At 36.9% G+C, this 26,985-nt stretch overlaps 1 protein-coding gene and 1 long non-coding RNA gene across 4 annotated transcripts in view; one reads left to right on the forward strand and one right to left on the reverse strand.

Annotated features, from left to right (window-relative positions):
- CSMD3 (CUB and Sushi multiple domains 3) overlaps positions 1-26,985 on the reverse strand; it is a 1,240,952-nt gene that overhangs the window by 679,015 nt on the left and 534,952 nt on the right. The gene's annotated exons all lie outside the window — the stretch shown is intronic.
- LOC122210862 lies at positions 1,387-26,973 on the forward strand. The gene is made up of 3 exons (XR_006198329.1): positions 1,387-1,688; positions 2,190-2,349; positions 26,937-26,973. It is a non-coding gene; the product is annotated as an uncharacterized LOC122210862 (long non-coding RNA).

Below are 26,985 nucleotides of genomic sequence, written 5' to 3' on the forward strand. Positions count from 1 at the left end.
TCAAGTAGACCTAGCAATGAAGGGAGCACTCGGTCTGAATACAGTTTATAAATACTAGCTCCTATTACGTATCATAAAAAGCTCTACAGATGCCACATTTTGTTTTCCGGCCAAAGTGTGAGATCTTTGGGACAGAAAGTGAGGGTTGTCCTTGGTCTGGTTGCTTCCTGCCTCTTCCACCTTATCTTCCACAATGTGTGCACCCATCACCACCTTGCAACCTAACTGACCCCTCCCCCACACACACCCTTGCAGACACCCATTCATTCACCCACTTACTTGCAAACACTGTTTTCACTTTTAAAGTGTACAGTTTACTGGGTTTTAGTAGATTCACAAAGTTATACAACATGACTATCTAATTTCAGAATATTTGTATTATCCCCCAAAAGAAACTCCATACCTGTTAGGAGTCACTCCCCATTACCCCTGAAAGGGCGGGCCTATGCTGGCTGACTCCATCTTGTTCTGTGTTCTCCACCTTGAGTGACTATGTCCCCGACATGACCCCTTTTCCGGGAAAATCACAGAAACCTCAGACCGCGCCTCCTCCCCTTGAGTAACCTCCCGCTCACCCGTTCAAACTTCCTGATCAAAACACGCCCAGTGACCTGCGTAACAGGACTCCGACCCTTCCCCAGCCCCTTCCCCAGCCAATCGGCTGAGGCCACAGCCATTACCTCACCAACTGCCCCTAGACCCCTATAAAACCTTTGTGCTTTTGAAACTCACTCTCTCTCCCTGGTATCTCACCGCTGCGTCTGTGCAGGTAGGGGATTGTGCTCCAGCTAGCTCGAATAAAGGTTCTTTTGCTTTTGCATCGGACTCGGCTCCCTAGTGGTCTTTGCGGATCACGAATTCTGGGCATAACACCCCCACAGGTGGCCACCCCATAGGAGTCACAGGTGTTTACAGCTGGAAGCCCTTGGGTGAACAGGTACATGAATCTTGAGTGTGGTGGGGATACCCCCGCAAGGGCAACTGCTACATGTGCTACACATGGCTTCAACCTCCTTCTAGAAATCTGTATCTCTGTTTTTGATCTCTTTTGGTAACCATCTGAATGTCCCACAGAAAGGCCACAAATTCAAAATGTCCCAAAATGAGCTGACCTACTTGAAACCCGTTCTTCTTTATTTCTAGTCTTAGTGCAGAACACTACCATCACTTTTGCCATCCAAGACAGAAACTTCTACGCTTGCAAACATATATTCATTAATCTATTTATTCAATATACATTCACTGAGTGTTTACTTAGGAGTTACAACCTCAGGTGTCTAACACACAATCAAAGCCCCAAATTTAATCGTGAATAGGTGAATATCTGCTTGATTAAAGCCACTTATATTCTAAAAGAATTTTTTTTCTTATATGCAAGCAGGTCTAACAAAATAGGATGCTTGCTGACCAAGATTTCTGAAACTGATGTATGTGAGGTTCTATGCAAAGGTGATACAGAGGATATAATATTAAAAGGAGGCATGAGACCCTTTTCCCAAAAAGTTTAAGGACACACAAGGATAGACCAAGAGAAAAAAAAATTACAGCACCACATTTTAAGTATGGAGATTGTTGTAGAAAAAGAAGGGAATTTGCCTAATAAAGGCTGGTTGGGCTTCAAACCTGAGCTTAATACTGGAGGTTAAGCCGATGTAGCCAAACAAAGAATGAGAAGACAGACATTCTAGGTAAGAAACGCAGCGTACAAAATTTATAGGGGTTACAGGCATGACAGTTTCTGAAGAACACAGTAGTTGAATATGGCTAGTCTGTTCTGTCTGTGTGTATACACGTGCATGTGTGAGTCCAGGTTGAAAGGAGTGGGGTAGATAAGAGATAAAGGATTGGGAACATATGAGATTCGAGAACAAAACTGAGAACAAAAATTCGAGAACAAAAATTCATAAAATGCCATCTTATGCTGTCTGTACCTGGCAGACCCTACCCATTCCCTTTCAAAAATTGCCCCCTACCCCTTAAACAGAACCCTGATTTATTCAGGATATGCTCATGCCAGCCCCAGGCAAGACTTGTGTTTCGTGTGCTAGGCTATTGTTTCAAAGATGTGCGTGAAGACCATTTCTGGACAATGAAATGGAAGTTGGCTAAGACTTTTCTTCCTGAACAAAAATACAAGGTCTCGAAAAGAGAAAACTCTTTGACATTAGTCCTCCTTCCTTTTTTAAAAGAGGAATTGGTATCTGGAACAAGGATAATAACAGCCATCCTGCCATCATGAGACCATCACTAAAGACTCAAAACTAATCTGCTAAGAATGTGGAAAAGATTTAAAAAGGCTGAAAGAGGCCCTGTATCCAATAGTATTACTAAGAAGCTGAAGGTATGACAGTAAGTACTTCTTCTGGACTTCGTGTTATTTGGGAAAAATAAAGCTTTATCTGTAAAATGTCCATTGGGGATTCCCTTACTTGCAATAGCTTATTTAAAGGAGCTTAGAAGTAATCTTATGATACACCACTTTGCCTTTGCCTTTTTGTTTTGTTAAAATTACACGTTTGTGGAGTAAAGTATGAATTATGGTGCTAATCCATCAATCGGGAATGTATTCCATTCCCTTGTCTACTTGTCAATCTCTTTCTTGGGCTTTATCTTCTACCCCACTTTGTTTTTTTTTTTTTTTTTTTTTTTTTTTTTTTTATTTTTTTTTTTTATTTTTTTTTATATTTTTTTATTTTTTATTTTTTAATATATGAAATTTACTGTCAAATTGGTTTCCATACAACACCCAGTGCTCATCCCAAAAGGTGCCCTCCTCAATACCCATCACCCACCCTGCCCTCCCTCCCACCCCCCATCAACCCTCAGTTTGTTCTCAGTTTTTAACAGTCTCTTATGCTTTGGCTCTCTCCCACTCTAACCTCTTTTTTTTTTTTTCCTTCCCCTCCCCCATGGGTTTCTGTTATGTTTCTCAGGATCCACATAAGAGTGAAACCATATTTCTACCCCACTTTGTACTTGATACTCAGCAATACAAACTGCCCTCAGATATGCTGCATGGTATACTGTTCTGGGTCAGTGCACATGCTCAACACTCATCCTGAAATTCTCTCCTAAACTTCTTGTCCATCTGGAAAACTTCTATCCATTTTCAGAACATAGTGAAGATGTCATCTCCTTTGGGGCAGCTCTTCCTCCCTATATTCCCCAAAGAGGTAATCATTTATTTCTCTGTATATTGGATATATTTATCTAATTGTACTTATCACAGTGTATTATATATATTTTTTTTATTTCCATTTCCTCCTACACAATTGAAAACCCCCTTTTCAGCTCTGTATCTGTAGCAACCAGCTATGAAGATGGGGGCTATCACTCTTCAGTTATTATTTTCATTTCCTTTGGATAGGTTCCAGAAGTAGAACGGCTTAATCATATGGTAGCTCCATTTTTAATTTTTTGTCCTCCATAATGTTTTCCATGTGGCTGTTCCAATTTACAATGCAACCAATAGTGCACAAAGGTTCCCTTTTTTCCACATGCATGGCAGCATTTGTTATCTCTTATCTTTTTGAGGATGGCCATTCTAATAGGTGCGGGGTTAAATTTCATTGCAGTTGTATACTGCATTTCCCCAAAGTTTAGTGATATTGAGTGTGTTAGCCATCCTCATATGTTCTTTAAAGAAATGTCTATTCAGGTCCTTTGCCCATATTTTTAATTCACTATGTTCTGGATAATGATTGCTATTATCATTATTTTTTTGCTACTCAATTGTATGAGTTCTTCATACGTTTTGGCTACTTGCCTCTTATTAGATACATGATTTGCAAATATTTTTCCCCATTTCATAGCCCATAATTTCACTTTGTTGATGGTTTCTTTTGCTGTAGTTAGTTTGATGTAGTCACACTTGCTTGTTTTTGCTTTTGTTCTTTTTCTTTTGGTGCCGGATTTAAAAAATCATCTCCAAGACCTATGTCAAGGAGATTTATTCCTATGATTTCTTCTAGGAGTTTCATGGTTTCAGGTCTAATATTAAGTCCTTAATCAAATTCAAGTTAATTTTTGTAAATGGTGTAAGATTTAGATCAGTTTTCATTCTTTGCTGTGTGACTATCCAATTATCCTAGCGCCATTTACGGAAGAGGCTGCATTTTCCCCAGTGAGTGTTCTTCACTCCCTTGTCAAATATTATTTGATTATAAATGCTTGGGCTTATTTCTGGGCCTCAGTTCTGTTCCATTGCTCTAATTGTCTGTTTTTATGCCAGAACCATACTGTTTTGATGACTATATCTATATAGCATAGCTTAAAATCATAAAGTGTGATACTTCCTGCTTTTTCTTTTTTTAAATTTCTTTGGCTATTCGAGGTCTTTCGTGGCTCCATATAAACTTTAGGAGTGTTTTCTATACTTCTGTAAAAAACAAGAATCTTGTTTTTAAAATCTTACTCTTACAATATTTATTTGTTTGTTTATATTTGAGTATAGTTTGACACACAATGTTACATTAATTTCAGATGTGCAACATAGAGTTTCAACAACTCTATACGTTATATTTTGCTCATCAGAAGCATAGCTACTGTCATCATATAACATTAATACAACATCATTAAATATATTCCCTATGTTGTAAATTTTATTCCACTGACTTACTCATTCTTTAACTGGAAACCTTTATCTCCCACTCCTCTTTACCCATTTTCCCATCTCCCACCCTTCTCCTCTCTGCCAACCACCAGTTTATTCTCTGTATTTGTAAGTCTGATTATTTTTGTTTGTATGTTTGTTTTGTTTTCATTCTACCTATAAGTGATATCATATGTTATTTGTATTTGCCTGACTTATTAATACTCTTTAGGTCCGTTCGGGTTGTTGCAAATGTCACAACCTTATACTTTTTCATGACTATTTAACATTCCTGTGTGTGTGTGTATACACACATATATACATCTGTATCCATTCTTCTATTGATGTACACATGAATTGCTTCCACATCTTGGCTATATAAATAATGCTGCAATAAATGTAGGGATGCATATATATTTTTTAGTGCTTTCACATTCTTTGGATAAATACCCAGTAGTGAAACTGTTGGATCATACAATATTTCTATTTTTATCTTTTTTGAGGAAACTCCATACCATTACCCACAGTGGCTGTATCAATTTATATTCCCACCAACTTTTTTCCCACTTTTTCTCCATGTCCTTGTCAATGCTTGTCACTTCTCGTCTTTTTGATTTCAGTCATTCTGACAGGTGTAAGGTGATATCACATTCTGATTTTGATTTACATTTCCCTGATGATTACTATTGTTGAACATATTTTCATGTGTCTGTTAGCCATTTGTATGTCTTCTTCGAAAAAAAGTCATTCAGGTTGTCTGTCCATTTTGTAATCAGATGATGATTATTTTGGTGCTGAGTTCTATAAATTCTTTATATAGTTGGATATTAACCTTTTATTGGATATATCCTTTGCAAATATATTCTTCTGTTAAGTATGTTGTCTTTTTTTGTTGTTGATGGTTTCCTTTGCTGTGCAGAAGCTTTTTATTTTGATTTAGTCCCTATAGCTTATTTTTGCTTTTGCTTTCCTTGCCTTAGGAGACATATGTAGAAAAACACTGCTACAGCTGATACCAGAGAAATTTTATTCTGTGTTCTCTTCTAGGATTTTTATGGTTTCAGGTATCACATTTAGGTCTTTAAGCCATTCTGAATTTATTTTTGTGGACGGTGTTTGAAAGTAGTCCAGATTCTTTCTTTTCCGTGTGGTTGTCCAGTTTTCCCAGAACCATTTACTGAAGAGATAATCATTTCCCCATTGTATATTCTTGCCTCTTTTGTCATAAATTAATTGACCACAAAAGTGTGAGTTTATGTCTGGGCTATTTTGTTCCATCAATCCATGTGTCTATTTTGTGCCAGTACCATACTGTTTTGATTACTACAGCCTTGTAGTTAATCTTGAAATCTGGAATTGTGATACTTCCAGCTTTGTTTCTCTTTCCTAAGATTGCTTTGGTTATTCAGGGTCATTTGTGATTCCATACAAATTTTAGTATCATTTGTTCTAATTCTGTAAAAACTGTTGTTGGTATTTTAGTAGGGATTGCATTGAATGTATAGATTGCTATAGGCAGAATGGACCTTTTAGCTATATCAATTTTTCCAGTCCATGAACATGGACTATTTTCCCATTTGCTTGTATTATCTTTAATTTCTTTCATCAGTGTTTCACAGTTTTCAGAGTACAGATCTTCCACCTTCTTGGTTAAGTTTATTCCTAGGTATTGTATTCTTTTTGGTAAAACTGCAAATGGAATTGCTTTCTTAATTTTTCTTTCTGATACTTCTTTATTAGTTTATAGAAATGCAACTAATGTCTGTGTATTAGTTTTGTATCCTGCAATTTAATTCATTCATTGCTTCTAATAGTGTTTTGGTGGAGTCTTAAAGTTTTCTGTGTATAGTATCATGTTATCTGCAAATGGTAACAGTTTAACTACTTCCTTACCAATATAGATGCCTTGTATTTCTTTTTCTTGTCTGATTGGTGGGGCCAGGACTTCTAGTGCTATGTTGAATAGAAATGATGAGAATGGAAATCCCGGTCTTGTTCCTGATGTCAGAGGAAAAGCTCTGGTTTTTACCACTGAGTATCATATTAGCTGTGTGTTTTTCATATATGGCCTTTATTATGTTGAGGCATGTTCTTTCTAAATCTAGTTTTTATCATGAATGGATGTTGAATTTTGATGTGTTTTCTGCACCTTTTGATTCTTTCCTTTGATTGTGCTAGTGTGATATCATCATATTCATTGATTTTCATATGTTTCAGCATCCTTGCATCCAGGGATAAATCCCATTTGATCATGGCAAATTATTCTATTAATGTGCTGCAGAATTTTGTGTGCAAGTATTTCACTGAGAATTTTTGCATCTGCATTCATCAGAGACATTGACCTAAAAAGGCTTTCTTTTCTACCAGTGTCTTTTCCTGTTTTTGGTATAAGGATAATGCAGGCCTTGTAAAATGAATTTGAGTATGTCCCCTCCTCTTCAATTTTTTGGAGGAGTTTGAGAAATACTGGTGTTAATTCTTCTTTAAAGGTTTGGCAAATTCACCATTGAAGCCATCTGGTTCTGGGTGTTTTTTGTTGTTGTTGGGAGATCTTTGATCATTGATTCAATCTTCTTTAATATGAGGTCTACTTGGGTGTTCTCTCTGATTCAGGATTGGTAAGTTGAATGTTTCTAAGAATTTTCTATTTTTCTTAGGTTTTCTGGTTTATTGGCATAAAACTTTTCATATTAAATAGTTTTTCTGATCCTTGGAATTTCTGTTATCAACTGTAATGTCTCTTTTTTCAGGAATGATTTCTTGAGTTGGGTCCTCTTCTCCATTTTTATCTTGGTTACTCTAGCTAAGGGCTTGCCAATTTTATCTTTTCAAAGAACTAATTATTAGCTTGGTTAATCTTTTCTATTATTTTTCTGTTTTCTATTTTATTTATTTTTGCTTTCATCTTTATTATTTCCTTTCTTCTTTTAACTTTGGGCTAAGTTTGCTCTTCTTTTCTAGTTTTTTAAGGTGGAGGGTTTGTTGTACATTTGGGATCTTTCTTGATTCTTCATGTAGGCATTTATCGTAAGAACTTTCCTCTTAGGACTGTTTCCCTGTATCTCGTAAGTTCTGGTATGTTGTATTTCCAGTTTTGTTTTTCTCACAAAGCTTTTAATTCCCCCTTTAACTTCTTATTGATTCACTGGTTGCTCAGGAGAGTGTTGTTTAATTTCCATGTGTTTGTGAATTTTCCAGTTTTCCTCTTGTTATTGATTTCCAATTTGCACCATTGTGGTCAGCAAAGACATCTGGCAGGATTTCTATCTTCTTGAATTTGCTAAGACTTGTTTTGTGCCTAACACATGGCCTATCCTAGAGAACACTTCATATGCATTTAAGAAAATATGGATTCTTCTTTGTTGTATAGAATGTTCTATGTATGTCTATGCGGTCCATTTGCTCTACAGTCTTTTCAAAACCATTGTTTCTTTATTGATTCTCTGTCTTGATGATCAGTCTATCCTTGTTGAGAGACATTCAAATCCCAACTATTGTATTACTATTTTTGTAATAATAGTACCGCTATAGTAATAGTACTATAATAGTGTTACTATAATAGTTCCAATTATTGTATTGTATTATTGTATTACTAATTTATTTTCCTTTGACCAGTCTTAAATTTTGCTTTATATAGTTAGTCCAATTTGAGGCACATAAATATTTATAATTCATATATATATATATTTTTTTCTTTTTGAGAGAGAGCGAGACCACCAGCAGGGGAGGGACAGAAGGAGGGAGGGAGGGAGGGAGGGAGGGAGGGAGAGAGAGAGAGAGAGAGAGAGAGAGAGAGAAAGAAAATCTTAAGAAGGCTCCACGCCCAGCATGGAGACCCACGTAAGGTTTGACCTCACAACTGTGAAATCATGACCTGCATGAGTCAGATGCTTAACCGACTGACCCACCCATGGCCCCCTACAATTGTTATATATTCTTGATGTACTAACTCATTTATCATCCATGTTTGTTGTTAAAGTGAGTCTCATAGGCAGCATATTGTTGGCTCTCATGCTTTTATCTGTTCAGCTATTTCTGTGACTTATCTAATTTAATCTATTTAATCTATTTACATTTAATGTAATTATTGATAGGCAAGGACTTAATATTGTTACTTTGTAAATTGTTTTCTGGTTGTTTTGTGGATCTATTGTTACTTGTTTCTTATCCTTCCATCTTTTTTTGTGTGTTTTGATGTCTTTTGGTATCCATATGTTCTGACTTCTTGATCATGTTCTTTTGTGTAATTACTGCAGGATTTCCCCTTGTGGTCACCATGAGACTTACATAATATATCTTAAACTTATAATACCTTATTTTAAACAATAACAACTTAACTTGGAAAATTCAATAGAATTAATAAACTACACATTTACTTCCCCCCTCACATTTTAGGTTGATGCTGCTACAATTTGCATGTTTTAAAAAAATTATTATTATGCAACTAAAAACAGATTAATCTAGTTATAGTTACTTTTATTATGTTCATTTTTTTAACTTGAGGACTAAAGTTTAAGTGAATTAGGCACCAATATTACCATATTGAAAAATCTAACAATTACTATACATTTAACATTACCAGTGAGATTTATATTACCTTTTTATGTGTAACTACACCTTTAGCATTTCTCCATTACTTTCTCTGATCACATGACCTAATAGCAGGACTTCAAACTCATCCTAAAACTAATGATTTACAGACAGCAGTTGCTAAAATAAAAATATTCTTATATGCATAAAATCAATATTTTTATAATCACTGAGGAAATTATTGAAAAAATCCCTGGAGAAGATATCTTATGGGACATACTATGATTTGCCTACCATTGTGTGTGCTAATCTCCAAGGTGAGACTCCCAACAGCTGTGTTTTGAAATCTTAAAAGCCCGGTTTCTAATTTGAAATGCCTATTTGAAATGCTTCCAAAAAGACATAGAAACTGCCAGGAAATTCTATGATGAAAAATAAATTAAAAATTTAAATGTCCCTTAAAATGATAACCAAATGTCTGAGAAGGCTCAGTTTTTGGAATCTTTACCTACACAGAGTTTCCTTCTGTAGGAAAGTTCTTGTTTGATGCCTTCCCTTTAAAGATATATCACTAGACAAAGATAGGAATTTGTCTTCACCTTGAGAAGAAAGAACAATTTTGGCTACAAAATTTGGATTTTTACTTGCAGTATTAAAACACTGATATATCCTTGTAATGAAATAGCAGGGTACATACCTCTCATCTGCTAATATTAAAACACTACTATAGTCAAGAGAAACTATCATGATATAAATTCATCACACTTTTGAACGTGGACCTGCCTTCATCTGTTCTCCTAAAATAAGCTTTCTAAGTATGCTAGTCTAATCACTTATATGTCTTACTTTGGTGATTGCAAAGAGATCATTAATACATAGAAACTCCCAGAGGTGTCCCTTCTACCTTCAAAAAACTTTTTTTAATATATATATATATTTTTTTTTAATTTTTTTTCAACGTTTTTTATTTATTTTTGGGACAGAGAGAGACAGAGCATGAACGGGGGAGGGGCAGAGAGAGAGGGAGACACAGAATCAGAAACAGGCTCCAGGCTCCGAGCCATCAGCCCAGAGCCCGACGCGGGGCTCGAACTCACCGACCGCGAGATCGTGACCTGGCTGAAGTTGGACGCTTAACCGACTGCGCCACCCAGGCGCCCCAAATATATATTTTTTAATGTTTATTTATTTTGAGAGGAGGGGAGGGGCACAGAGAGAGGGCAAGAAACATCCCAAGCAGGCTCCACGCTGTCAGTGCAGAGGCCTATATGGGGCTTGATCTCAAGAACCATGAGATCATGACCTGACCTGAAATTAAGAGTTGGATGCTTAACTGAGCCACGCAGGCACCCCAACACAAAAGTTTCCTAAAGAATAGAATTTCACACAGCTATTTCCTAATATTTTGTAATCTAATTGTTTTGCATCATCTCTTAAGTTACCAATGATTCTCCATCCCTAAATTAATATTCTCTATCCCCATTTCCCTCAACTCTTCTGTCACCAGTGTAACCTCTTTTTTGGCTTTAGTGATGTAAGGAGTATCTTGATTTCCCTGAGTCTAGTTAAGTCACCCTACCACCTATTTGCCACTCTTTTCTTGAATCTACTTCCTCTTCCCATTACCTAAAAAATAAGCCCTGCTCCATGTTCCTTCTCCAAAACTGTCTTCTTTTACTATATATTCTGCCTTAGGAATACCATCACCTGTTGAAGATTTCAACAATCATGATGTTCCATGTTCATTTGTTTGTTTGTTTGTTTTAGGTCTTTATTATTTTCATTTTTTCTGAAATTTGGACACTTATTTTTAACTTTTAAAAACTGAACTAGTCTTTCTTCTAAAACAAGTATACACTATTACACATGAAAGAGTATGGAATTTGGAATTAGATGAACTTAATTTTAAGTCCTGTTATTCTTTTCACTTGATGTGGAGAAGCCATTTATTCTCCCCAAAGATCTGTTTCCCTTTTAATAAAAATGGAATAACATCAGGTTGTACCACTATAGTGAAGGTCTAGGTATCTAAAAGTTACAACGTTTCCTGGTAAAGTACTCAGGCTAAAGAAGAGTTCAGTAAATGCCAAGTTACTTTTCTCTTCCTAATTTTAGTATGATTTTTCCAATGAATAAAGATTTTAAAATCTTCATTCTTTCCCCAAACCCTGCAACCCTTTGAGTCTAATTCTTTAATTTCATCAATTGTTCCCTTTCAATTCTCATTGCCTCCATCTTACTTTACATTGTTAACATTTCTCATCTGGACAACAGCAATGGCTTCCTCTTCTATTACAAGATGTATTACACTTAGTTTTCAGATAAAGGTTTTTATTGCACAGCTACTGCTATATTATCCTCAATCAAAAAACTTGTATCTCCTCATAGCTCATGGTGTAAGAAATTATATAATATCAATTATCACACACAGACATATACCAAACCATAGCTTAAAAACACTTTCAAAACTGTTACTTTGTTACTTATCAAAAGATTATACCTGTCCAGGTTCCTATTTTGCTAATGAGTAAACCTCTAGGCCTGAAGTTTGTGCCCTTAGCAGTAAAAAAGGTAGGCCTGAACCCAGGGCTTGCAATTTGGTTCTCTTTTCCCTTTGTTTATACATTTGCATTCTAGCATTTAAGTTCCTTAATACAGTCGAAACTGAACTTTCTGACATTATACTTCCAATTCTGCCATATTGTGTTACAGAATGCTAGACGTGCCTCTTACAGAAAATAGATCATTTTAGTTGTGCGAAGTGTATTTTTAAAAAAGGGATTTTTAAAAAGCTACTATTCTCTTAAAATAACCAGTTGCTTGAGGAAAACTGTTCTTCCAAATGCCTCTACCCTTTATCAGCTCAGCAATATAGCACATGCTATTCTCTCTTCCTAGAATGTGATATTGCCAGTCTTTTCCTACAAGAATCCTACCCAGTCTTCAAATGGATTTTCATCTTCCTTGTTTTCCTGTAACTTAAATCCATGCTCTCTTAGCTCATATGACTTGAATGATATTCAGTTGTGTGCTTTCTCATATCACCATACTGGAATTTATTCTATTTCTTGAAGGCAGACACCATTTTTTTTTTCCACCATCAAGCCAAAAATGCTTAAGAAAAGCTTGCTGACTTGAATTTGAGCAAACCTCCATTGCAACCTTCCTCTCGTATTATGTTTTAAGACCAAAGCAATTAAGGCTTGCAGTGTTGTCCATATGGAAATGTGTTTCTGGCATGTTTGAAAAGATTCCTTAAAAGACATATTACGTAGATCTGAAAGAGTAATGGAAGCATAAACGTTCCATTATTTCTTGGAGCCCAAATTGCTCAGAACAATGTTACCATATTAAAACTAGCCCCTTAAAATAATCTATTTTAACTTGTATAAATATATAGAAAAACAGTGGGGCTAGATTTTTGAAAGTTACTCCATTTGTGTTATCCAAGCTAATAAGACATTTAGAAAAATGTGATTTATGAAAATATTCAACATGGATAGGCAATCTAAAGAGAAAATAGGGCACCTGGGTGGCTTAGCTGGTTAAGCATCCGACCCCTGATTTCTGCTCAGCTCATGATCTCAGAGTTCATAAGTTCGAGCCCCAAGTCGGTCTCCATGCTGACAGTGCGGATCCTAACTGGAATTCTCTCTCCCTCTCTGTCTGCCACTCCCCCACTTATGCTCACTCTCTCTCTCTCTAAACAAATAAATAAACTTAAAAATAAATAAATAAATAAATAAATAAATAAATAAATAACAAGGCTTAGTACTCATACTATGCATACTTTCTGAGGAACTTAGCACTTTATCTATACTTTATCAACTATTTTCTCATGGACTCCTTATTGCTAGAGAGGAAAATACAAGCTGCTATTGCACTGTTATGATAAAAATATAAACAAGAAATGGTGATTCAAGGAATAGTTAGAGGCCGCAAATAATTTAAATTGTGGTAATCTTTCACTGAAATACAGTTTAAAATACACATATTTTGAAATATATTAAAATATTGCAACTAGAAAATAATTTTTGATGAATAAAACTATTTATGAATAAGGCAAGCATTTTGGCTTGTGTAATGTGGGAATATTTTATGTATACTACTTTCCAAATCTATAAAAATGAGGTTATTTTATGTATTTGATGCCACATATTATTAAATGACAAGTTTTTGAAATATCAAATTATAAAGAAGAATATTAAGAATGTCTTCTAGTGATGTATCTTCTAGTAATATATAAATGATAAAAATAACATAACATAAAAGCAAAATTCAATGTCAGATCTGTCATATTTTTCCATGCTGCATTTGGATAGTTACTCAGATATAGTATTCTATAACTTCCATATAAAAACAATGTTTTACTGAGTATATGGATTTTTATTAAAGAAATTTCCATTGTTATCATGGAAATGCTATGTGACCTAGACAAAGTGGAACAAGTGATGTGACCTTAATTATGTAACAGGAGATGGATCATAGTAATGTAGTAAAATGGGAATAAGAGGAAAAAATAAGAAATAAAACACAAGAAGAAATATCTGAATAATGAGCTTTTTTGTTTAAACAATATGGGTAACCTAAAGGAGAGGCAAGTAATTTGGGGTAGGAGAAAGAAGGAAAAGATCTATCAAATCACTGATAAATCAAAGGTAGAAATAGAAGAAAGGACTTGTATATGCTGCAGACTAAATTAGCATTTTCTTTATAAAAGGTTTTTTGTAGAATTATTAACTATTCCTAATTGTATTACTTCATATTCAATCCATAAAGAAGTTCCTTGAGAGTTTCAGTTCAAAATTGTGAAGTAGGAAGATCCTTAACTCACCTCCTCCCAAGGACACACTGGGTAAACAGCTACCTAGGCAACAATTTCCTCTTTAACAAAACAACAAACCTGGGGGATCCTGGGAAGATGGCGGCGTAGGAGGACGCTGGGCTCACCTCGCGTCCTGCTGATCACTTAGATTCCACCTACACCTGCCTAAATAACCCAAAAAACTGCCAGAAGACTAGCAGAATGGAGTCTCCGGAGCCAAGCGCAGAAGAGAGGCCCACGGAAGAGGGTAGGAAGGGTGGAGAGGCAGTGCACGCTCCAAGGACTGGCGGGAGGGAGCCGGGGCCGAGGGGCAGCCCGCCAGCAAAGCAGAGCCCCCGAGTTTGGCTGGCAAAAGCGGAGGGGCCTGATGGAGTGTGTTCTGACAGCAAGAGGGACTTGACATCTGGAAGGTTATAAGCTAACAGCTCTGCTCGGAGAACGGGAGGGCTGGAGGACAACTGGAGAGAGAGTTGTTGAGCCCCAGACTATAGAGCTCAGCTTGTCCGGGAACAAAGGCGCTCACCAGCACCATCTCCCTCGCCCATCCCCCAGCCAAAATCCCAAAGGGAACCAGTTCCTCCCAGGGAACTTGCTTGCACCTCGCAAACATCCAACGCTGTGCTTCTGACATTGGATCCCTACAGCAGGTATGGCTCCCTCCCGGTGCCGCAGGGCCCCTCCCGAAGCAGATCTCCAAAGGAAAAGTGAGCTGAGCCTGCCTCTATTGCCCCTGTGCACCCTGCCGATCCATCCCAGCTAATACGCCAGATCCCCAGCACCACAAGCCTGGCAGTGTGCAAGTAGCTCAGACGGGCCCCACCACCCAGCAGTGAACCCTGCCCCTAAGAGAGGGGAAGAGAGGGCACACACCAGTCTGACTGTGGCCCCAGTGGTGGGCTGAAAGCAGACATCAGATCTGACTGCGGCCCCGCCCACCAACTCAAGTTATTCAAGACAGCACAGAGGAAGTGCTCCGCAGTCCTGCACCACTCCAGGGACTATCAAAAATGACGAAACAGAAGAATTCTCCTCAGAAAAATGTCCAGGAAATAACAACAGCTAACGAAACTGATCAAAAATGATTTAAACAATATAACAGAAAGTGAATTTAGAATAATAGTCATAAAATTAATCGCTGGGCTTGAAAACAGTATAAAGGACAGCAGAGAATCTCTTGCTACAGAGATCAAGGGACTAGGAACAGCCAGGAGGAGCTAAAAAATGCTCTTAATGAGTTGCAAAATAAAATGCAACTACGGCTCGGATTGAAGAGGCAGAGGAGAGAATAGGTGAACTAGAAGATAAAGTTATGGAAAAAGAAGAAGCTGAGAAAAAGAGAGATAAAAAAATCTAGGAGTATAAGGGGAAAATTAGAGAACTAAGTGATGCACTAAAGAGAAATAATCTACGCATAATTGGTATTCCAGAGGAGGAAGAGAGAGGGAAAGGTGCTGAAGGTGTACTTAAAGAAATAATCTTTAATAATTCCCGGATATGGGGAAGGAAAAAGGCACTGAAATCCAAGAGGCACAGAGAACTCCCTTCAGACATAACTTGAATCGATCTTCTGCATGACATATCATAGTGAAACTGGCAAAATACAAGGATAAAGAGAAAATTCTGAAAGCAGCTAGAGATAAACGTGCTCTATAATAATGGAAGACCTGTAAGACTCATGAAAGATCTCTACTGAAACATGGCAGGCCAGAAAGGAATGGCAGGAGATCTTCAATGTGATGAACAGAAAAAAAATGCAGCCGAGAATCCTTTATCCAGCAAGTCTGTCATTTAGAATAGAAGGAGAGAAAAAGGTCTTCCCAAACAAACAAAAACTGAAGGAATTTGTCACCACTAAACCAGCCCTACAAGAGATCCTAAGGGGGATCCTGTGAGACAAAGTACCAGAGACATCGCTACAAGCATGAAACCTATGGACATCACAATGACTCTAAACCCATATCTATCTACGATAACACTGAATGTAAATGGACTAAATGCGCCAACCAAAACACATAGGGTATCAGAATGGATAAAAAAACAATACCCATCTATTTGCTGTCTACAAGAGACTCATTTTAGACCTGAGGACACCTTCAGATTGAGAGTGAGGGGATGGAGAACTATTTATCATGCCACTGGAAGTCAAAAGAAAGCTGGAATAGCCATACTTATATCGGACACACTAGACTTTAAATTAAAGGCTGTAACGAGAGATGAAGAAGGGCATTATATAACAATTACAGGGTCTATCCATCAGGAAGAGCTAACAATTATAAATGTCTATGCGCCAAATACGGGAGCCCCCAAATATATAAAACAATTACTCACAAACATAAGCAACCTTATGGATAAGAATGTGGTAATTGCAGGGGACTTTAACACTCCACTTACAGAAATGGATAGATCATCTAGACACACGGTCAATAAAGAAACAAGGGCCCTGCTCTGTGCTGACAGCTCAGAGCCTGGAGCCTGTTTCTGATTCTGTGTCTCTCTCTGTCTGACTCTCCCCTGTTCATGCTCTCTCTCTCCCTGTCTCAAAAATAAACACAATGTTAAAAAAAAAAAATTAAAAAAAAAGAAAAAAAGAAACAAGGGCCCTGAATGATACATTGGGTCAGATGGACTTGACAGATATGTTTAGAACTCTGCATCCCAAAGCAACAGAATATACTTTCTTCTCAAGTGCACATGGAACATTCTCCAAGATAGATCACATACTGGGTCACAAAACAGCCCTTCATAAGTATACAAGAATTGAGATCATACCATGCATACTTTCAGACCACAATGCTATGAAGCTTGAAATCAACCACAGGAAATAGTCTGGAAAACCTCCAAAAGCATGGAGGTTAAAGAACACCCTACTAAAGAATGAATGGGTCAACCAGGCAATTAGAGAAGAAATTTAAAAATATATGGAAACAAATGAAAATGAAAATACAACAATCCAAACGCTTTGAGATGCAGCGAAGGCAGTCCTGAGAGAAAAATACATTGCAATCCAGGCCTATCTCCAGAAACAAGAAAAATCCCAAATACAAAATCTAACAGCACACCTGAAGGAAATAGAAGCATAACAGCAAAGACAGCCTAAATCCAGCAGAAGAAGAGAAATAATACAGATCAGAGCAGAAATAAACAATATAGAATCTAAGAAAACTGTAGAGCAGATCAACGAAACCAAGAGTTGGTTTTTTGAAAAAATAAACAATTTGATAAACCTCTAGCCAGGCTTCTCAAAAAGAAAAGGGAGATGACCCAAATAGATAAAATCATGAATGAAAATGGAATTATTACAACCAATCCCTCAGAGATACAAGCAATTATCAGGGAATACTATGAAAAATTTATGCCATCAAACTGGACAACCTGGAAGAATTAGACAAATTCCTAAAAACCCACACGCTTCCAAAACTCAATCAGAGGAAATACAAAGCTTGACCAGACCCATAACCAGAAAAGAAATTCAATCAATCATCAAAAATCTCCCAACAAATAAGAGTCCAGGACCAGATGGCTTCCCAGGGGAGTTCTACCAGACGTTTAAAGCAGAGAGAATACCTATCCTTCTCAAGCTATTCCAAAAAATAGAAAGGGAAGGCAAATTTCCAGACTCATTCTATGAATCCAGTATTACTTTGATTCCTAAACCAGACAGAGACCCAGGAAAAAAAGAGAACTACAGGCCAATATCCCTGATGAACATGGATGCAAAAATTCTCAATAAGATACTAGCAAATCGAATTCAACAGCATATAAAAAGAATTATTCACCATGATCAAGTGGGATTCATTCCTGGGATGCAGGGCTGGTTCAACATTCGCAAATCAATCAACGTGATACATCACATTAATAAAAGAAAAGATAACCATATGATCCTGTCAATCGATGCAGAAAAGGCCTTTGACAGAATTCAGCCACCTTTCTTAATAAAAACCCTCAAGAAAGTCGGGACAGAAGGAACATACTTAAACATCATAAAAGCCATTTATGAAAAGCCCACAGCTTACATTATCCTCAACGGGGAAAAACTGAGAGCTTTTTCCCTGAGATCAGGAACACGACAGGGATGTCCACTCTCACCGCTGTTGTTTAACATAGTGTTGGAAGTTCTAGCGTCAGCAATCAGACAACAAAAGGAAATCAAAGGCATCAAAGATGAAGTTAAGCTTTCACTTTTTGCAGATGACATGATATTATACATGGAAAATCTGATAGACTCCACCAGAAGTCTGCTAGAACTGATACATGAATTTAGCAAAGTTGCAGGATACAAAATCAATGTACAGATATCAGTTGCATTCTTATACACTAATAATGAAGCAACAGAAAGACAAATAAAGAAACTGATCCCATTCACAATTGCACCAAGAAGCATCAAATACCTAGCAATATCTAACCAAAGATGTAAAAGATCTGTATGCTGAAAACTATAGAAAGCTTATGAAGGAATTTGAAGAAGATATAAAGAAATGGAAAAACATTCCATGCTGATGGATTGGAAGAATAAATATTGTCAAAATGTCAATACTACCCAAAGCTATCTACACATTCAACGCAATCCCAATCAAAATTGCACCAGCATTCTTCTCAAAACTAGAACAAGCAATCCTAAAATTCATATGGAAGCACAAAAGGCCCCGAATAGCCAAAGTAATTTTGAAGAAGAAGACCAAAGCAGGAGGCATCACAATCCCAGACTTTAGCCTCTACTACAAAGCTGTCATCATCAAGACAGCATGGTATTGGCACAAAAACAGACACATAGACCAAGGGAATAGAATAGAAACCCCAGAACTAGACCCAGAAACGTATGGCCAACTAATCTTTGACAAAGCAGGAAAGAACATCCAATGGAAAAAAGACAGTCTCTTTAACAAATGGTGCTGGGAGAACTGGACAGCAACATGCAGAAGGTTGAAACTAGACCACTTTCTCACACCATTCACAATAACAAACTCAAAATGGATAAAGGACCTTAATGTGAGACAGGAAACCATCCAACCCTAGAGGGGAAAGCAGGAAAAGACTTCTCTGACCTCAGCCACAGCAATTTCTTACTTGATGCATCCCCAAAGGCAAGGGAATTAAAAGCAAACATGAACTACTGGGACCTTATGAAGATAAAAAGCTTCTGCACAGCAAAGGAAACAACCAACAAAACTAAAAGGCAACCAACGGAATGGGAAAAGATATTTGCAAATGACATATCGGACAAAGGACTAGGATCCAAAATCTATAAAGAGCTCACCAAACTCCACACCTGAAAAACAAATAACCCAGTGAAGAAATGGGCAGAAAACATGAATAGACACTTCTCTAAAGAAGACATCTGGATGGCCAACAGGCACATGAAAAGATGCTCAACGTCGCTCCTCATCAGGGAAATACAAATCAAAACCACACTCAGATATCACCTCACACCAGTCAGAGTGGCGAAAATGAACAAATGAGGAGACTACAGATGCTGGAGAGGATGTGGAGAAACGGGAACCCTCTTGCACTGTTGGTGGGAATGCAAATTGGTGCAGCCGCTCTGGAAAACAGTGTGGAGTTTCCTCAAAAAATTAAAAATAGACCTACCCTGTGACCCAGCAATAGCACTGCTAGGAATTTACCCAAGGGATACAGGAGTACTGATGCATAGGGGCACTTGTACCCCAATGTTTATAGCAGCACTCTCAACAATAGCCAAATTATGGCAAGAGCCTAAATGTCCATCAACTGATGAATGGATAAAGAAATTGTGGTTTATATACACAATGGAGTACTACGTGGCAATGAGAAAGAACGAAATATGGCCCTTTGTAGCAACGTGGATGGAACTGGAGAGTGTGATGCCAAGTGAAATAAGCCATACAGAGAAAGACAGATACCATATGTTTTCACTCTTATGTGGATCCTGAGAAACTTAACAGAAACCCATGGGGGAGGGGAAGAAAAAAAAAAAGAGGTTAGAGTGGAAGAGAGCCAAAGCATAAGAGACTCTTAAAAACTAGAACAAACTGAGGGTTGATGGGGGGTGGGAGGGAGGGCAGGGTGGGTGATGGGTATTGAGGAGGGTACTTTTGGGATGAGCACTGGGTGTTGTATGGAAACCAATTTGACAATAAACTTCATATATTGAAAAAAACACACAAAAAAAAACCAAAAAAAAAAAAAAGAAAAAAAAAAAAGAAAAATGTATGTAGGCCAAAGAATTTTACATGCTTTTAAACTGTCCATCTGCAAAATTACTTAAAGCTACTTATATACGTCATCAAATCAATTTTTTTGGTGTTCAACGCAATAAAAATAACACTCATAATTTTTAAAAGTAAAAAAAAAAGAAAACAACAAACCTAAAGGCTGGCTAAGTGACCACTACACATCTTGCAAACTGAAGAAATCCACATCAACGAGGGTAGGAGAAGCTGGGATAAAATGAATCCTACCCTTGGTGCAGTTACCCAAAACCAGGAAGAAACTCAAAACTTAGAGCTTCTCTCTGAGGATCAAAGAATTTGAACCTCACATCAGATATCCCAATCTGATGGTATGGACTTGAGAGATGAGCCCTTCCAAAATGTCTAACTTTGAGAACCAATGGGGCCCACATCCTGAGACCTACAAGATGACAGCAATCTGAGAGGGAGGTTAAAGGTCTCAAGTGTTCAGATTCACCTGCCCCAAGTCCCAGTTCAGAGGCAGCCACTGGTGACCAGTGTAAAAGTGAAAAAGGCTCACCTGCTTTATTAAAGTGTTGGTCTGAGGGGCAGGCATCTAATTTAACACACATACCTAGAAGTTTGTTGGAATACTCTCCTAGATGGAGACTGGCGGGTGCCTTCTTCACACTCTCCTTTTGCTGTGCTCCAGAACACTAATATTTCCCATATGGGAGCTCTCACAAGCATATGGCACCCTGACCTTTGTGGTTATAATTAGGGGACACTTCTTATTTGCCTGGCTCTGAAGTCTAAGGGAGCTTACCCTTAGCCCCATCTGTTCCCATGAGACTGTAGCAATTGGTGCCAGGCAGAAAGAAATTTATACCCCTGTATGACACCCCTATATTGTGCACATCTCTACATTGCCTGGCTCTGGTGGCCAGTGGGACTTAACACTTGTGGGTCCCACAGGACTATAAGCAATGGAGAAAGGGTTTATAACAGCTACCACCCCCAAGGCAAAGCAAGAGAGAATAGAACTAGGTCTTTCTGTTAAAGATGCCCTGAGTTGTATGTTTGGGGTCTGGGTTTTAGGGGCTACTACCCAAGGTACACTCCTTGATTGTCTGGCTCTAGTGGCTGGGGGTTTCATTACTGGGTCCACAGGACTGTGGCAATCGGAAAGATGTTTCTTGGCAGGTTACCACCCCTAGTATGCTGCACAAATGGTGGACTGAACCACACCCTCTAGTCTTTCTGTAAAGGAGGACTCTCTACTTTTTCTTGAGCTATGGCTTGAGGGGAGGACTTCAGGTGTGGCCCACATCTATTGGCCTATGGAACTGCTCTCAGAGAACACAGGCTGTGGACACTAACAAAGCAAGTATAGAGAAAACATACCTCAACATTATATAAGCTATATATGACAAGCCAGAAGCTACAGTGAAAAGTTCAAAGTGTTTCCACTAAGATCAGGAATAAGACAAGGATGCCCACTCTTGCCACATTTATTCAACATAGTATTGGAAGCCCTAGCCGGAGCAATTAGGAAAAAAAAAAAAGGCACTGAATTAGAAAGGAAGAAGTAAATCTGTCACTATTTGCAGATGACATGAAATCTTATATAGAGAAACTCAAACACTCTATTAACCAACTGTTAGACTAACAAACATACTCAGTAAATTTTCAGGATACACTAATAACTATCAGAATGAAAAAAATAACAATAACAATAAGCAATTTCATTTACAATGGCATCAAAAAAAAATAGCGAGAAACAAATTTAATCAAGGATGTGAAAGACCTGTATGTTGAAAACTATAAGACACGGATGAAAGAAAATAATGACTCCAGAACTACCCCCATTATTCTTCTGCTTTATGTAATTTGATGATCCAGAGCTATTACCTGTCTGAAGTGTGTCTATTCAACTTTCATGCTATTCCAAATTTTTTTCTAGGTCTGTCACGCCAAGAAATCACTCGTATCTATAATCTTCTTGCTGACAAATTTAACAGTCTTCTGCCTCTCACTCTCAGTTTTTCAACCACATTGACCACTCCTCAACCTCTTTTCAAGAACCTCCTTCTCTTGTTTCCCTCCTATTCCTCTCGCCACTCATGAGTATGATTTGATGGCTCCTTGTTTTCTATCATATCATCAAATAGCATTGATATTTGGGACTATGTCATAGATGGTCTAATCTTTTTATAGAGTCTAAGTGATGCAACCTACTCATGTTGCTTTAATATTATTTATAGTACCTACACGCTGATGGTTCCCAGCTATCTCTGAATTTCAATTACATTCAACTACAAATGTAATATATCCATGTGGAAATCTCTTAAGTCATGTAAATTTTAAAATCTCAAAACTGAACTCTTCATTTTTCCTCCTCAAACCTCTGGACTTCTACACTTAATTAAATATTATCATTTAGTCCATTCTCATGATATTCAATCCCACCAAGTTAGGAATCACCTTTTATTTTTTCTTGCTTTCCACATCAAATTATCATTGGATACTGAAAATTATATCTTTAAAGGCTATCTTGAATCTGTCTAGTTCAGTATATCGCCATAATCCAAGTCTCCACCATCTTACACCCAAACTACTTTAGTCATCTTCCAGTTAAAATTTCTGTTTTCTTCAATCCACCCATCTAAAATATAAGGGATGATATACTGAAAATATAAATAAGATCAGGTCTCTCTTACACTTCTTTGTATCTTCTTACTATATATAGGTGACTTAAAGTAGCCCAGGAGTGACCATGTTGAACCAGAGAGACCTTGATCAGCCTAATGGGAATAGTTATTAATAGATTTCAGTAGATATTTCCATGAAGGTACATTATATCAGTCATTGAATCTACTAAGGAAGTGCAAAAATCTTTGTGAGTGTACATGTGTGTAATCTCCTGATTTTTAAATGCCGCTCTGGAAAACAGTGTGGAGGTTCCACAAAAAATTGAAAATAGTTCTACCCTATGACCCAGCAATAGCACTGCTAGGAATTTACCCAAGGGATACAGCAGTGCTGATGCATAGGGGAACTTGTACCCCAATGTTTACAGTAGTACTTTCAACAATAGCCAAATTATAGAAAGAGCCTAAATGTCCATCAACTGATGAATGGATAAAGAAATTGTGGTTTATATACACAATGGAGTACTACATGGCAATGAGAAAGAATGAGATATGGCCTTTTGTAGCAACGTGGAGGAAACTGGAGAGTGTTATGCTAAGTGAAATAAGTCATACAGAGAAAGACAGATACCATATGGTTTCACTCTTATGTGGATCCTGAGAAACTTAACAGAAGACCATGGGGGAGGGGAAGGAAAAAAAAGGTTAGAGAGGGAGGGAGCCAAAACATAAGAAACTCTTAAAAACTGAGAACAAACTGAGGGTTGATGGGGGGTGGGAGGGAGGAGATGGTGGGTGATGAGTATTGAGGAGGGCACCTGTTGGGATGAGCACTGGGTGTTGTATGGAAACCAATTTGACAATAAATTTCATATTAAAAATAAATAAAATGTACTCTAGAGGTTACCACACACAAAAATAAATAAATGTTGGTTCCCATTTTTTAAAAACAATGTGAGCTTAAAACAAAACGTATCTTAAGTCCAGATTAGGCTGAATGGCTGCCAATTTGCTTTCTCTGTGGGAGAGATCTGGTTTTTCCTTATCTCCTCAGCTTCATTCTATGCTTTTCTCCCATTTACATTTGATAATTTAGACTCACTCATCTTTATTTTCCTGGAATAGCTTGTCCTCAATGTGAGTCTTCCTTACTTGTAGTCTAGATGCATAAAATTCTGGTATCAATGAGAGTAGAACCTTCTTAAAATGGGTGCATTCCCACCCTGACACTTTTACTCTCTCTTACAGATGCTTTGTTTTTGTTTTGTTCTGTTTTTTATGATTTCACAACATTTTTTTCTAAATTTGTGATGACAACTGCATGTGCCATTTAATTGCTTATTGTCTTTTCTGCCATTAAATTATAGGAACTATGGAGGGCATCTACTATGTCTGCTTTTGTGTGTTTTATTTGTTCCTAGTACAAGACCAGACCCATAATAAGCAAATAACATACATAGATAATGAATATATAAATGTTCACTGGACTTCTTTTTCTCTATGTATCACATTCTAATCATCCTGCAAGACCAAACTCAATGTTAACTTCTTATGACCCTTATCTCCTAGCCTCCAAAAATGTCATACCTCCTCTGTGTGTCCTTAACACTTTACACATTCTTTTTTTTTTAATTTAAATCCAAGTTAGTTAACATATAGTATAATAATGATTCCAGGAATAGAATTTAGTGATTCATCAGTAACATATAACACCTAGTGCTCATCCCAACAAGTGCCCTCTTTAATGCCCATCACTCATTTAGCCCATCCCACCACCCAACACCCCACCAGCCACCCTCAGTTTGTTCTCTGTATTAAAGAGTCTCTCATGTTTTGTTTCCCTCTCTGGTTTTTTTTTAATCTTACTTTTGCTTCATTTCCCCTATCTTCGTCTACCATGTTTCTTAAATTCCACGTGAGTGAAATCATATATTTGTCTTTCTCTGACTATTTCATTTAGTGTAATACCCTCTAGTTCCAGCTACCACACATTCTTAAATTATAATGATTATACTATATTTTAGTCTGACTGTGGACCTCTTGATGCCTAACATCTATCATGGTGCTTAAAATATGATTACAAAGTAATCTTATAACTGTAATCCTCTACACTTGAAGGTAATTTAAATCACTATATTAGTCTATTTCCAATAAAACCAGAAATTTTTGCAAAAAGTGGGACCAAGTAAATATTCATATTAATAATTATTCTGCAAATCATATCATACTATAATAGTCACTAGCATTAATTGAATACTTATTCTTTTAAAAACTTTTAATGTTTATTTATTTTTGAGAGAGAGAGACACACACAGAGTGTGAGCAGCATGGGGCAGAGAAAGAGAGACACACACAATCCAAAGCAGGCTCCAGGCTCTGAGCTGTCAGCACAGAGCCCTACGTGGGTCTCGAACTCAACAAACTGAGATCATTACCCGAGCCAAAGTCAGCCACTTAACTGACTGAGCCACCCAGTCGCCCCTGAATACTTATTTTTCTAAATGTTTGTTTATTTATTTTGAGAGAGAGAGAAAGAGCACGCAGGGGAGGGGCAGAGAGAGGAGGAGAAAGAGAATCCCAAGCAGGCTCCACACTCAGTGTAGAGTCATACAAGGGTCTCCAACTCAAGACTGTGAGATCATGACGTAAGCCTAAAACAAGAGTCAGACACAAACAACTCAGCTACCCAAGTGCCCCAATTGAATACTTATTTTGTCTCAAGCTGCATAATTACTACATGCATAAATCCTCTCATGTAATTTCCTCAACCAATGAAATAAGTACTATTCTCATTTTTAGATTTTTGGAAATAAGCTCTTAGAGAACACAAGTAGTTTGTGGCAAGAATGGAATTCAAATGAAGTTAGTTTGACTTCAAAGCCTAAAGTAATATATGGACTAAATGGTCAGACTCTGGAATCAGGAAATACTAAGTTCAAATTTCAGTTCCACAAATTATCTGCTGTGTAAACAGGGCTTTAGTTTTCTCATTTGTAAAGTGGGGATAAAATAATAAATACCATATAAGATTTTATAATAAATAAAGAAGACATGTAAAAACAGAAAGTTGCTTACCATTTTGTAGTCTATAAAATATCACTTTTAATTATTGAGGCTGAGAAATTCAGTTGATTTTTAATAAAATCAATTTATTAAGATTAGAGTTTGACTAGATCTCAGATCTTTTAAATTTATCTCATGTTTTTCTTCAAACATTATCATTTATATTAATTATGGGGCTGAGTAAATTAAGTTCTGTATTTCTTTTAGAAAATTACAATTGTATTAATGTGAAATCATATATTATCTTTTCTTCTACATGTATAGCAAAATGTAATTTTAAGTCATCTTGAAAGATCCACAGGGACAAAATTTCCACAAATCTCTATTCTAAGAATGATCTCCCCCACAACCTCCTGCAGGGATATTCTTTAGAGTATCATTTGTCCTTTATACAAATAATATACAGAAGTGTGTGTGGTAGGTATAATTATGGTCATTACCAATATTTTTTTACTAAATATAATTTATTGTCAAATCAGCTAACATACAGTATATACAGTGTAGTCTTGTATATACTGAGTATACTGTATATACTGTATGTTAGATGATTTGACAATAAATTATTTTGGGGAGTAGATTCCCATGTTTCATCACTTACATACAACACCCAGGGCTCAACCCAACAAGTGCCCTCCTCAATGCCCGTTACCCATTCTTTTCACCCCCCAAGCCCCCTCAACTCTACGTTTGTTCTAAGTTTCTTACGGTTTGCCTCCCTCTATGTTTGAAACTATTTTTTTCTCCTTCCTTTCCCCCATATGTCTCATGGATATTTTGTAAAAATAAGTATTTGCGAATGTTAGTTAAATTATCATTTAATGTTTTACAGGATTTTTGGTATCTTTTATTTATAAAATGCTACAATCAGAGGACTACTAAAATTTCAAGATTTTTAAAAAATATTATTTGATAGTTATGCAAATTAATGTCTACCACAGTATACTACTTTCATTCTCTTGGTTGTTAGTAACTTAATTTTGAATTAGTAAAATAAATACTAATTTTAAGACGGAGATAAAACATATTCATTTATGTATACTTCTGAAAAATACTTATGTTTATAGAATATTTGCAGGAAGATTTCATAGACAGTACCTCATTTTTTTTAATGTTTATTTTTGAGAAAGAAGTAGAAAGAGTGTGCTACAGTGAGGAGGAAAACAGAGAGAGAAGAGG

The sequence above is a fragment of the Panthera leo genome, chromosome F2 (genome assembly GCF_018350215.1).
Source record: "Panthera leo isolate Ple1 chromosome F2, P.leo_Ple1_pat1.1, whole genome shotgun sequence".
NCBI classification, from domain to species: Eukaryota; Metazoa; Chordata; class Mammalia; order Carnivora; family Felidae; genus Panthera; species Panthera leo.